Source organism: Thunnus albacares, chromosome 10 (genome assembly GCF_914725855.1).
Source record: "Thunnus albacares chromosome 10, fThuAlb1.1, whole genome shotgun sequence".
Taxonomy (NCBI): domain Eukaryota; kingdom Metazoa; phylum Chordata; class Actinopteri; order Scombriformes; family Scombridae; genus Thunnus; species Thunnus albacares.
The window spans coordinates 26,835,867-26,848,646 of NC_058115.1; the positions used below are offsets into that span (position 1 = coordinate 26,835,867).

Genomic DNA, 12,780 nt, shown 5'->3' on the forward strand with positions numbered 1-12,780 from the left:
TTCAAAGTGCTTTACATAAAAGATTGAAAGCATTAAGGCAAAGTGCAAAAGAAACACCTTATAAAAGGACGTTTAAATACAATTAAAGAGTTATTATTAAAGAGTTAAGAGAATAGAAAATACAAATAAGCTAAAATAGAATAAGACATATAAAATATGAGGATAAAGGTTACAGTGCAATGCAAGAAATGAATCAAAAGCCTCAAATTTGATTTAATTAAAGGCAGCGGCAAACAGAAAAGTCTTGTCAGATTTCCCCAACAACCCACGTACACCCATGCTCAAGACACACCACTACATCCAGGCAAGATGCCTCCCTGACACTGGGCTGTCCCCTAATGAAGTGAGAACAACCACAGTCTCAATCAGCTTGCCGCAGGCAACTCTGTTCAGGATGCTGCTCCTATCACCCAAATCATACAACGGCATGGACCTGCATACAGCTAGCTCAGTTAACTCGTCTCAGCAGCATGATCCCCACGCTACATGCAGTATCAGTATCAGTATCAGTCCTTTGTGGAGGGGACAAAGCCCAGAATAACCCATGCGGATTGCCAACAGGTGCCCCTTATTACCTAATCACTGCCTGTGTACTGAATTACTGGTCCGACCAGAACAACTACCCCACAACATCAGTTCCATCTGGCTACACTTCTGCCACAGAAGGGTTTGTTAGGCCCAGTCCTAATGTCCCCACTAAACCCTAAGCCCTGAACCCGGACTTAACTGACGTCACCTGGTAAGTGATTGAGTGCGAGAAGCTGCAAGAGATCGAAATGGTTGATATAGGAATGGGACAGCACTTTGTGACATATCGCGTTACCTTGATGACTATATAAATATATATATATATATATATATATATATGATATCAATATGACTGATTGGAATTTGTCGTGGTGAGCTCACTTAAAGAAAAACAGAAAAAGATAAAAATATTAATAAAATTAATTAATAAAACCACTCACTCATAAAGCACATAATACATTAAACAAAGTGTAAAACTATCCAACCAATAAAATAACCATGTGCACGACAGTCAAGTAAGGGATCGACTGCCTGATTTGAACGTCTTCCAGTATCTTGCCTTACAGAGTGGATGAGAGGTAGGCTAATTATCAAATAATCAATTCACTCGTTTTTGTCAAAACAGCATGATTAAGCAAAAATTAAAATAAATGGTTGATGAATAAACTAGGTGTGTAATTCTTCAGATTTCATGTGTTTTTATGTATCTTAAATCCTCGTTAATGTAATGTTCAGCGCTTCTGGACTTCTCCTGGTAACCCCGTATTTAATGCTGAGTCTGCAAGACTACAGCTAGACCCTTCTCTGTGCACTTGATGATTTGATAGTGGGACAGCCCTAAACCCTTGCGGACTTATTGGAAATGCACGACAAAGTCAATGAGTCTGTGAGAGTGGACATCGGAATTGGACCTGTAAGCGCATTGACTGAGACCAAAGAGAGGGCGGGTGTGGAAGACAAAGCCTGGGCCTTTGGCAACATTGCCCAAAGGCCCTGCTCCTATGAGCCTGTCTCAGAGCGCCATAGCACCATCCACACCCCTGATGCTGCTGTCTGAATCCCCTTCAGTCCTCACTCCCAACAGCATGTTCACTGGATCCCCTGTACGGAGGCAGTATAGCCAGTCTGTGAGCCAAGATATAATTGATAATAAGGAGTTCTGCATGAGCACAGAAGTTAGTCCCCCATTTGCATATGCTTCTCTCATGAGACAGGCAATATTTGAGTCACCTCACAATCAGCTGACGTTAAATGAAATCTACAACTGGTTCACAAGAAACTTTGCATATTTCAGGCACTATGCAGCAACTGGGAAGAATGCTGTCAGACATAATCTCAGCATCCATAAATTCTTTGTACATTTGGAAAATGTGAAGGGCGCTGTGTGGACAGTACATGAGATTGAATTCCACAGAAGAAGGCCCCAAAAGACTGCTGGTAATGGATCTCTGCTGAAGAACTCTCAGAACCGTCAGAGCTTTTTGCTGAGTCTGCTCCCCAGAGTGGTGGCGTGGACTGCAACAACTCCTTCTACAACGCAGCCACTATGGGCAGCATCCCATTACACTCCCTGCCTCATGTTCTCCAGGAGCAGATGAATGGAGCCCTTGCCGATGGATCCGAATACCAAAGTGACAGCAGTGCGACGCAGTCCCCTCCACAAGCTTTCATCAAAGAGGAGCAGGAGGATGAGGAGATATGTGAAAATTATCTCAATGAATCTCCAGAGAGCACAGATGAGCACAGCCACAGCCCAGAGATGAACCACAATGAAGACAACGGCAGCCTGGAGAGGCCCAACCTTCATCTCGATCGTGTGCCTTCTCTCTGACAGTGAGGTCCGAGTTCTCCGATACGAGGCCATCTCACTCACAGCCTGTGTGACTTTGTATTCCAAAAGATTCCAAAAACAACAGCTTCATCTACGAAACCAAATAATCTATACTTTATTTACCAGCATTTCTTATTTTTTGTTCTTAATCTAGCTTTTGATTCTTTCTGTACAGTAGAGTGAGATCACGAAAATGTATATGTGATGAAACTGTTCATGATTTATTTTATATTTGTAAACAGAAGGACCATGATGAGCAGAGAAGCCAAAGCAAAGGGAACATTAGTAGTTAGCACTTCACAATAAAATTTTCCCCCTCTGTGTAGCTACTTTATGCTATGTTAGAGCCACACTACCTGATTTTATTTTAGTAGTCATGATATATCAAACTTTCTAGAGAAGGTTAAAATGTTGCTTTAAAAATGAAAATGTTCACTACCAACATGATCTGATATATTTGTATTTAAGGTATAACCAGTTTATCAAAAGAATGTGTGACTTTTTTATACTTGTTGGTCTTTTTCACCCCACCACAAACATTGCCGAATTTGCTCTAATTAAGCTTGTAAGTAGATAATATAGATTAATCATTATTGTAAACCAATGCCTCTCTATGAATAAATTCCTCATGATAAATAAAAGAAGAAAAAGAAAAGAAAGCCTGAATAAATATTTCTCAGGTGTTGTCAGTGATATACAGTTTTGTCATTACCTCTGAACATTTGTGTGCTTTGCACTTCACTCATTCAGCCACTAGAGGGAAGCATGGTAGCTCTCTTAAAATAACACTACATCATCCTCAGAGCTCTAGTTCTGCCACCAAACTCACCTCAGTGAATCCGTGCTTTTACTGAGGCAGCTCCTCTGAGTTTGTTCAGCTTCCACGGGGACATTCCTGTGATGACTGATCGGAGAAGATCAATTTACTCTACCACATGCCAGAGACAAGCTCATTTTCCTTATGACTTATGGGCTCAGAGGTATGCAGCAACATTAGAGGCACGTGTTGATATACATATCTAATTTGGCAGGAGGATAATTTAAGCTCCACAATCACTATCAGTGTGGAAGATGATATTTTGAGTCTGCCACTTCATCTGCATGAAATAATGATAATAAAACTGTGTTGAAGATTAAGGTTTAGACAAACAAACAGTGCTGTATGGAAAACACTGTGATATGTTTTAACTTAGATTTTCCATTTGGATTTCTCTACAGTAGGTGGCACTGTTTTCCTGTGTTTATGAGGCATATTTGTGCCCATACTGTAGAAGGCTGTTCTTTTTAATAAAGCACTGTACACTACTGTTCCCCTACTGCAAAGTCTTATTTCTAAATTCATATTTCCACTTTATTTCTACTATTTTGAATAAAACATTGTACATAACATGTAAAGAAAGACAGAGGTTAAGCTGCTTGAAGGTTTATTTTTTTCCTCTTTTTGACAAAGCTTGACTGGCAGTTTCCCTATGCTTCTATTCTTTGTTCTACCTGATGGGAATTATCTGATTATCATATCAATACAGGTGTATAGACAGGTTTATAACCTCACTCTTCTTTGGCTCTGCTGATACCCTCATGTCAAACCTGCAGCTGAGGCAGGCCCAACCTCATCTTTGTGCATTGAAACTTTTAAGAGTTCTTGTAGGTTTACAGCTTTTCGTATAGCATTATATAGTATAGTATAGTATAGTATCGTATTTAAATTTTACAATACAATGCAATACAAACAACTTTATTAATCCAACTAGGGTCAATTTGTTTGGACCAGCTTGTTGTACGCACAACATGGTAACTTACAAAAACCAAATGATACATTAAAACATCTATCAACAATGACAGTGCTAAGATGTACAGAGCATTTTTACTCTGCATAAAAATACATAAAAACAGAAAACAGAGATAAGACAGTTATGACTAGAGAGATAAAGACGCCATATAGGCTTAAAAAATGGACCTCCACCAAATTAAGAATAAAAAGAAAATTATGAATAAATGAAATAAAAGTACACATAAACTGAATTGAAATAAAAGACCCACAAAATGATAAGAGCAATGCAGCAATGATGTCATCATCAATCTAAGAAAAACAAACAAACAAAAAAAAACTTGAATAGACATTGCAAAGGTTACTTGTTTGTGTTGGGGCATTAGTTTTATCCAGCAGAATCCTCATTGCTGCTCAAATTGATTGAGAACAGACCCTCTTACCCAAAATTACCACATAGTAAAGGGTTGGCTCCTTGCCATTGACTGAAAGGAACAAAATGACAGCAACTGGAAGCAGACAGATAAGAAAACATGTCATGAAAAGATGTGAAAAGCTTTTAATACATACACTAAGTATCTGCTTGTTCATGATTTTCTTGGCTTGTAATGGCAGTGAGACCAGAGGCTACTGGGCATGACCACTAGTCTGAACCCGCCACACCCTGAGGCTGGTCTCACTCATTTCCTTTTTGGCGCACTCTATGTGCCTGCTCAGCCCAGGCCAGGCTGTTCCTGTTTGGATTCCTACAGGAATGGGTAACATTCACCATGGAAGATTTTGTTTGGCGCATTGCCTCAGCCACAGTGGTGCCACATTCTTTCCTCTTCCTCCTTCACACAGGCTGAAGAGGTAATCTCAAGACATATGAAGTGGAAGCATGTCTTTTAGATAGGAAGTGTAAGTTATTCCATCATATTTCAAAAGGGTTCTCTACTCTGTGAAGTACTGTCCATAACAAGTCTCTGTGTGCTGTTGACTAGAAAAATACAAAATGTTTTTCAAAGAGTCAAGATCAAAAGGATATTGACTCAAGAGCCTAGATCAAAAGGAAATGTTTCTTTTGCATAATGTTTCCAGCACCAGGTTTGTGTAACCAAGAATTATCATTCTTGGCCAGCTGTTAATTATGACACAATTTATGTAGCAGTATGTAGTTTGCTTTTTTTATTGTCATCATACATTTAAGTGCTGTATATAGTAAATAAGGTTGCAATAACATTCAAGCTCAATTTATTTATCAGAATTATTAATTTCATTGGGAAATTATGTATGTTAACAATTAATCTGAATATAATAAGGCACTAGTTTGATCAGTTTTAGACCAAAGTTCTACCCAGTGGATTTATATGACAGATATTTCTGATCCAGAGCAAATTACAATATATTTTACTGAAAAGAAACAGCTTTAATCCCGGCTCAGCTGCAATGCTCAAAGTCACTGTGACCTGAAGATAGTAATGATATTTTATTTCTTTCTCTCGGTCTACACTTAATTCATTTATTTGAAAGCAGCTTAAACAGTGGAAAATAAAATCTGACCTTTTTCCTCATTAAAAGTTGCTCTGTATCTCCACCACATACCATTATTAAGTCGTCACAGTCTTCTGTTAGCAACATTTCCTTTTGAAATTAGCTGAGTCATTGTCGCAGGGCAGTTTACAAGACACCGCTAGTGACTGGTAAGTTTAGATTTATGGCCTTTTTAAGTTCTAAAGAGAGCTGTGCTCTGACAAAGGTCTTCCAGTGCTCATTTCATCCACATGGCCTCTCCTCTATGCAGCACCTGGCCAAAATAGTATCTCCATCATAAAGACCAGCATGGCAGGACAACTTTATTACTTTAACTGTTGTCTTAGTATGTGAAAACAAAACCACTGCTAATAACCACAGTTGCAACAACATACAGTATGTTTGTTTTGAAAAATCATCGAAGACACGTAAGATGTACCAGTCTGTGAGTGACTTAAACTAACTGCAAACAAGGAATAATAATTATAATCATCATTATTTACATTGCACTTTTCAAAACCCACATTTCAAAGTACTTCACAAAAGCAAAATTGTCAAATCCTAAAATGATTATATTTTATGATAAAACAGATCAAACCAGTTCCAGTATTTTCATAGATTTAATAGCAACAGTATCTTCTATATATCTTCTCCATCTTCTCTGCCATGATTTTTTGTCCCTGATATGGAATATACAGTAAAAGTTTCTGTATGACTTAAGATCTTTCTATAGCTCAGGAGTGAGGCCCGGCCAAGTTCAAAGTACTGCTGCCGGGACAATTTTGACCCCAGATAGACGAGACAGGAATGGGGTAGGTGAGGAATGTTTGGTGCCTCTCTCTTCAGGCTATTTACACCATCAGACAGTGACTGTACAGGGTCGTGTTTAATAGAGGAGTATACTGTCAGTTTAACAAAGTGGCTTTTGTTAGCAGGGTTTACACTGTAAGAGTTGTTTTTTTGCCCTTTTCTGTCTTTTTGGTCCAAATTTGTTTGCTTGGATTCTTTTCATAAGAGATGGCTGGTGGATGGTCACTGGGAAAAGCACCGGTTGAGTCTACAGGACTCAAAATGGGAAATACTCACATTACAATACACCCTACACGTAGTACATGTACAGAAACTCTGGGGCACATGCACAGTGTTTAGTATGGTAATATTTAGTATAATTGTATGTTATTCTTAATCACAGGTTTTCATTCCACCCAAAAACTATCTCAGGTCATTTCAAGAAGGAGAAATCACCTACTCTGAGTGAAAACAAAACCTACATCGTCTCTTTTTATATTGGGTGTCTATATACACATACAACCCTAACTGTATTCATAAATCATTTCTGGTTGAGTCTGATGACTACTTAGAAAAGTGGCTTAAGGAGTTAAGGAGGATCATTTGACTCTTGTGACCTGTTATTTTGGTGTGAAATGAAGGCTTTGTCTGCCAGCTGCAGATATTTTCGAAAAGTGGATATCACATGCTTGTGAATTACTGCCAAGAGGAGCAGAGCTATTGACTAGAAGGGAAAGTATTGCAGCATTATAAAACATTTCTTGTGGAAATTTTTTAAAAAAAGCATTTGACGTAACTGATGTCATGACCCTGGCTGTGCCTCTGGTGTGTCCCTTGTGTTTCCAAGGGAAAACACAATTTCTGACTTGAAGCAAGTTAACTGTGGACGGCTTGTCCAATTGGGGACAAAAGTCATGTCCAAAATTGGTAAAACATTGATTTTTGGTTCTGTGGTTAAGGTTAGGGTAAGGGTAAGTCTCCAGGAAATGAATGTAAGTCTATGTTAAGTCCCCAAAAGTGACCTATGACAACGTGTGTGTGTGTGTGTGTGTGAGTGAGTGAGTGAGTGGCAGGCATGGCTCCTCCTTCCTCTGGCTTCTCCCTGATTACTCCTGATTCACAGCACCTGCTCTAATCAGCACACCTGTCATCCGTCATCTCATCAGCCAGACACATCGACAGCCACTCTTCACCAGATTGTTCAGTCAGCTACATCGGTAGTCTCAAGCTCTCAGCCATTCAGTCTAGTCTAGTGCAATTCTGAGTTATTTCCTCATGTTCTATGCCTCGTGTATTAACATTAATTCTCCTCTGCTCTCAGCATCATCATGACCTGATTACCTCTGCCTGCCCCCCGATCAGCCTGCTGCTCACACCACTCACTGTGCTAACTCCTTCTGACCCACCTCAGTATACTCCTGTTGGATCAACTCTGGACCCCCACCATCGCCATGCCATTCCCCCACCTGCTCACCTGCTTCACCCACTTCCCTTTTTTCATATACTATTTAACTGTCTCCTGTCCTGCATTTGAGTCCACTCACACCACAGATCATAACAACTGACTCACCATAAGAAATCTACATCTGGCTTCTCATTAGATCTGTGATCTCAATTTCAACAGATGTGGTCTATCTACACCTTATTTTTGGTTGTGCTTCATTATGTAACCTCAGCAATTAGTTAAAAATTAAAAGATTAAAAGAAAAAGCATGTTGCTGTCATGTGATATGTTGGCAGCTAATGTCTTCAACCATATGAGCAATCATCCTCAGTGGTTTCATTCAGAGTTGAGTGCATGTTCCACATGCCACACTTCTCTCATCACAAGATCTCTAAATATAGAATGTGACATATTCAGCCCACAACTGTTTGATTGCCCCACATATCTCCGGGGGCAGATGTTTGAGATGCCAGTCCTCACCCTGGGTTTTTAGTATGTGCGCTCATCCTTCTAATCTAGCTCCACGTCTTTATGTGTCTCTGCTCAATGAAGGTTGTTCTCTGACCACACCCTATAAAACTTGCAATCATATTTTAAATATTTTATTTCATTTTGTCAGCCGGTATTTTTTTATTTTTGTTTATATTATATTATAATTGGTCAATAGTTTTTTTTTTATGTTCTCAGCAAAGTTTCTAGTACATTTGGGCAATCACCTTGCTAGAGTAGTGAACCATCGAGCCATCATCACCTTACTGTCAGGGTAGAGTTTAAGTGTCCTTTGGTCAGTTTTAAGGGATTTTAAGCTACACAAAGAATATTATTTGAGGAAAACACTAAAGTTCTAAAATAGTAATTGGAGAGAATAATGTTAAAATGTGGGATACTGACAACATGACAATATTGATCCCTTTAGTCTGGAAATGTTTTTTATAGTGCTTAAAATGAATAATAGTCAACCATTATTTTTTGCTGAATCTGATGCCTCAGATATAATCTGTACATATAATTAATAAAAAAAAGATATATAACAGCGAAGCAATCCTGACAAGGTTAGCAACAAGTGGTAACCGTCCAAGGTGCAGAACAACTTTGGTAAACATTTTCAATAAGCGGCTTGCGATGGAACACCTTACCACCAGAATTAAAAACACAAAATTAGAACTTAAAGTTTTCACTACACAAGTGAAACAATGGCTTAAGCAACAACAAAGGTGTGAACTCTGGCTAAGTTATGTTTGGATTTACTTGTTAAATCTAGAGTTACATACTGTACACATACTTACACTCATACATACACAATATTACACCTATATGTATACACATGCATATACACATATACACTGGCCGTTTTAGCTGTCCTATTGTTTTTATCCTGATTCTGATTCTATTATCAATTCATTTGTTTGATTGTTTGATAGTTTTAAAAGCCTAACCAGGGACAGGGGCTGCAAATTAGCTTCAATTACATCTGTTGCATTGCTTATCTGTATGTACCAATGTTCATCTGTATGGTCACTGTTAAATAAACAAATAACATGTCTCATAAGTGTATGTTGGTGTTGTGGTGGGCTAGTGTTTATGTTGCATACCATATGCTGTGCTTGCAACATCCCATCACACTGTGTGATTCCTGGCTGGGGGATGTTGTTGCATGTCATAACCCCTCCTCTCCCCTCATTTTCTGTCACATCTCAATTTTACTTTCTGTTTTTGTTGCAGAAACATATTGCAGTTGCAATTAACATAACAACAAGGCATGGAGAACAAGAAGAAGCAAAGACATACCAAATGACTATGGTAGTGGAGCAAATCACACCATAAACACAATGTACATTAAGCATTCAATATGCGTGCATAGGCTAACACTGAATGCTTTGCATAGGTGCAAGGTCAAGACTTTGGAAAGATGGAGTTGATTTTTCCTTAAAACTGCAAGAAGCATTTTTAAAAGCAATATCTTCCCTCTCTGCTAAAACTGTATGGAGTAAATTAACTGTTTTGAGAGCAAAGATGCAGTAAAAACCTTTTCTCTCTCAGGATAATCTGTTATCAGGATTAGCTGTTAGCAGAGGAATTACTCCTCTAAAATTCCTTTTGACAGTTACAAACTAAAGCAGGGTACACGAGTGGTTGGAGAGACTCCCATGTAACTTTAACATGGATCGATCTCCCACAACATCAGATATCCTTCTTAAATGTCCTTGAGCACCACACTGAATTTGAACCAGCGCCAATGGTTATTCTGCCACTGACCCTGCTCCTGACCTGCAGACCACCTCCAGAATCATAAAAATGAAAACCAACTAGGAAACATGCCGCGGTGGAATAATTTATCTATGCAGATGGCAAGAGTCTCTGCACTCTGCTTTTATTTCTTATAATCCCATCTTGGATGTGATCAAAGACGCGCCTCATTGCACTAAAGGGAGCCGCTCTTTCACCTTCCTCTCTGTCCATTACAGATGAGTCTGAAACTATTCACATTCACCTCCTCACATACAGTACATCTCATTAGACATGACATATGGATTTTCAAGCTGTTTAAAAATCAAAGTTCACCAAATGGAATCTGAGCCTGTTACTATTTCAGTGGGACTTTCGGGTCAAGTTGTTCTCGACCCATAGCTTTCATTAAATCTAGATTAAAAGATCATTGACATCAAGTGTCTGTACACTACCACTGGCAAAACTGTTTCATTTGGTTGCATTCTTACTTGACAGAGAGGCTTTTGCGTGATTAGACTTATACAATCTGAGCCGCTGCAATGGTTTTAAATGAACTTTTGTTGGATAGTGCTTTTTTACTCATGACATTTTCTAAAGAATCAGGTGCCCCAGGTGGATAAGCTTAAATAGCTTTTGATGATCAACATCACACAAAACCAGGTGTAAATACGGCAAAGGTCAAAGCTATAAATTGGGAACAATAGCTGAAACAAACACCCACTGTGGCTAGAAATGTGCTTTAAAAAGAAATGTTAACCAGGGAGAAACAAAGTATTTGCATCTTGCATTTCAAAAAACTGCATAAAAAATGGTATTTCAGAGAGGAAATTGAAAGGAAAGTTATCAGTGCTATTTCTGCTGATATGTGAGAGAATACTGAAACATCCAGGGAGTGAGTTTTTTTTTTTTTTTCAGTCAGGACAGCTGAGTTAAATCCCCTCAGACTTGCTCTTCTTCTCAGAGTGGATGAGATTAAAAGATCCAGGCAGCATGCCAGGCCTGCAAAATATGTTTCTACATGTAGCTAAAGTCATTGAAAAAGACTTATTCATTGTATGCTCTCACTCCATAAATCTTAAAGCAATGAATTATATAGCTATTTAGTGAAAAAACAAGCTTTGACATGACTTTTTCTGAAACATGTTGACATTCTTTCAATTTCTCATCTTATCAGCATGGAAGGACATGTTGTTGTGTCTGGTGGCGTTTGTGTTGAAGGAGACAAAAGATAATCATTTTGGTGTTTTTTTTTCTTGTTATCTTGCCATGTAATCTCCCTGGCAGTGACCACCCAGGTGCTGTGTTGTTGACACACTCCTGGAGAGTCTTGGCACTGGAAGGCAACGTGATGTTCCAGATGCTTCCAAGAATGCATGGTCCAATAATTATTAAGACATTTTAGAAAGCAGTGTGACCTGCATGCTTCAAAGAAATACTGTATTAAAGCTGCTCAGAGCGAAATGGAAAAAGCAGACATTTCTTATCAGAAGAAGTAAAGCCTTACTACCCCAAAATGATAACCCAAAGATTTGCTTTTTTGAATAAAAAAAAGTTCTTATGTTGTTATGAGGCAGCAAAAATTTAACTACATTGCAAAATACAGGCTATCCTAAAAACACTGACCAAGCTCCTTTAAGGTAGGGATGCACTGATCAATCAGCCACGTAGTCACCATGATGTCACCCATTGGTTTGTGGACTGCCGTTTTGAAGCCTCGAGTTTAGAGATTTGACCGTTGCCATCTTTGATTTTTGGAGCCAGAAGTGACCATATTTGGACAAGAGGGTGGAGCTGACCCTAGAGCTAGCTGCTAGCTTGGTTAGCACAGTGCATTTACAGTCTATGATTAACTGTGATAATGCTAAATGCTAGGAAACTGTTTGCTGAGGTAATAAATCAAGTGAAAAGTAGGGTCATTTTCACATAGACTTCTATAAAATCAGACTTCTTTTTTCAGCCAGTGGAGTTGCCCCCTGCTGGCCATTAAGAAGAATACAGGTATTAGGCACACATTGGCTTCACTTTTCGGACTGGGAGCCACCCGCTTGGGCCCATACAAACACAAACAAGTCAAGGGAGATTGATAAGACAGAGAACTGATGAATGTCATTCAGGCTTATAAAATCATATTGTGAACATTACTGCCCATGCTGGCAATTATCTGTCAGCCAAGAAAGCTACCATGGCTTTTGCCCTATAGGCCAACATTGTGGTTTGTTTTGTCAGCTGACAATTATGTGGTTGCTGCTGCTGGCTGACAGATTGTACTCCATTTAGATAGTTTCTAACCGGCAGGTTAGGCTTTAAAAAAAAAAAAAATCAGAATCAGCCAAGAAAAATGCAATAGGTGAATATGCTGACATCCTGTTACATGATCTCTGGATACTGTAATTTTGCAAATCATTACCTCCTGCTGTTGCAGGACTCTGCTAATGTGTAAAGTTCTTTGCACAGCTAAAACAGAACAGTTCACTGAGGGAAAATCGATTCAAAACAAAAGTAAATAAATTACATATTAAATATGTTACTTTATGCAAAAAGGCTCGAGAGCATTTTTTTCCAAGTTCATTGTGGGTCAGTAGCAAACTCTGGAAAGCAGCAAATGGGGGAAAAAAATGACATCATGGTAAACCAGAGTGGTTATCAGGGCCGAGCTGAGGTTACGAGAATAAAGAGCTC

At 38.8% G+C, this 12,780-nt stretch overlaps 1 long non-coding RNA gene across 2 annotated transcripts; it reads left to right on the top strand.

Moving 5' to 3' along the window:
- The first annotated feature begins 606 nt into the window (after positions 1-606).
- LOC122989784 lies at positions 607-9,418 on the top strand. 2 transcript variants are annotated; one of them, XR_006405158.1, is made up of 3 exons: positions 607-739; positions 7,488-7,645; positions 7,750-9,418. It is a non-coding gene; the product is annotated as an uncharacterized LOC122989784 (long non-coding RNA). The 2 variants fall into 2 exon arrangements; XR_006405159.1 differs by having other exon boundaries at positions 7,492-7,645.
- Positions 9,419-12,780: the final 3,362 nt, after the last annotated feature.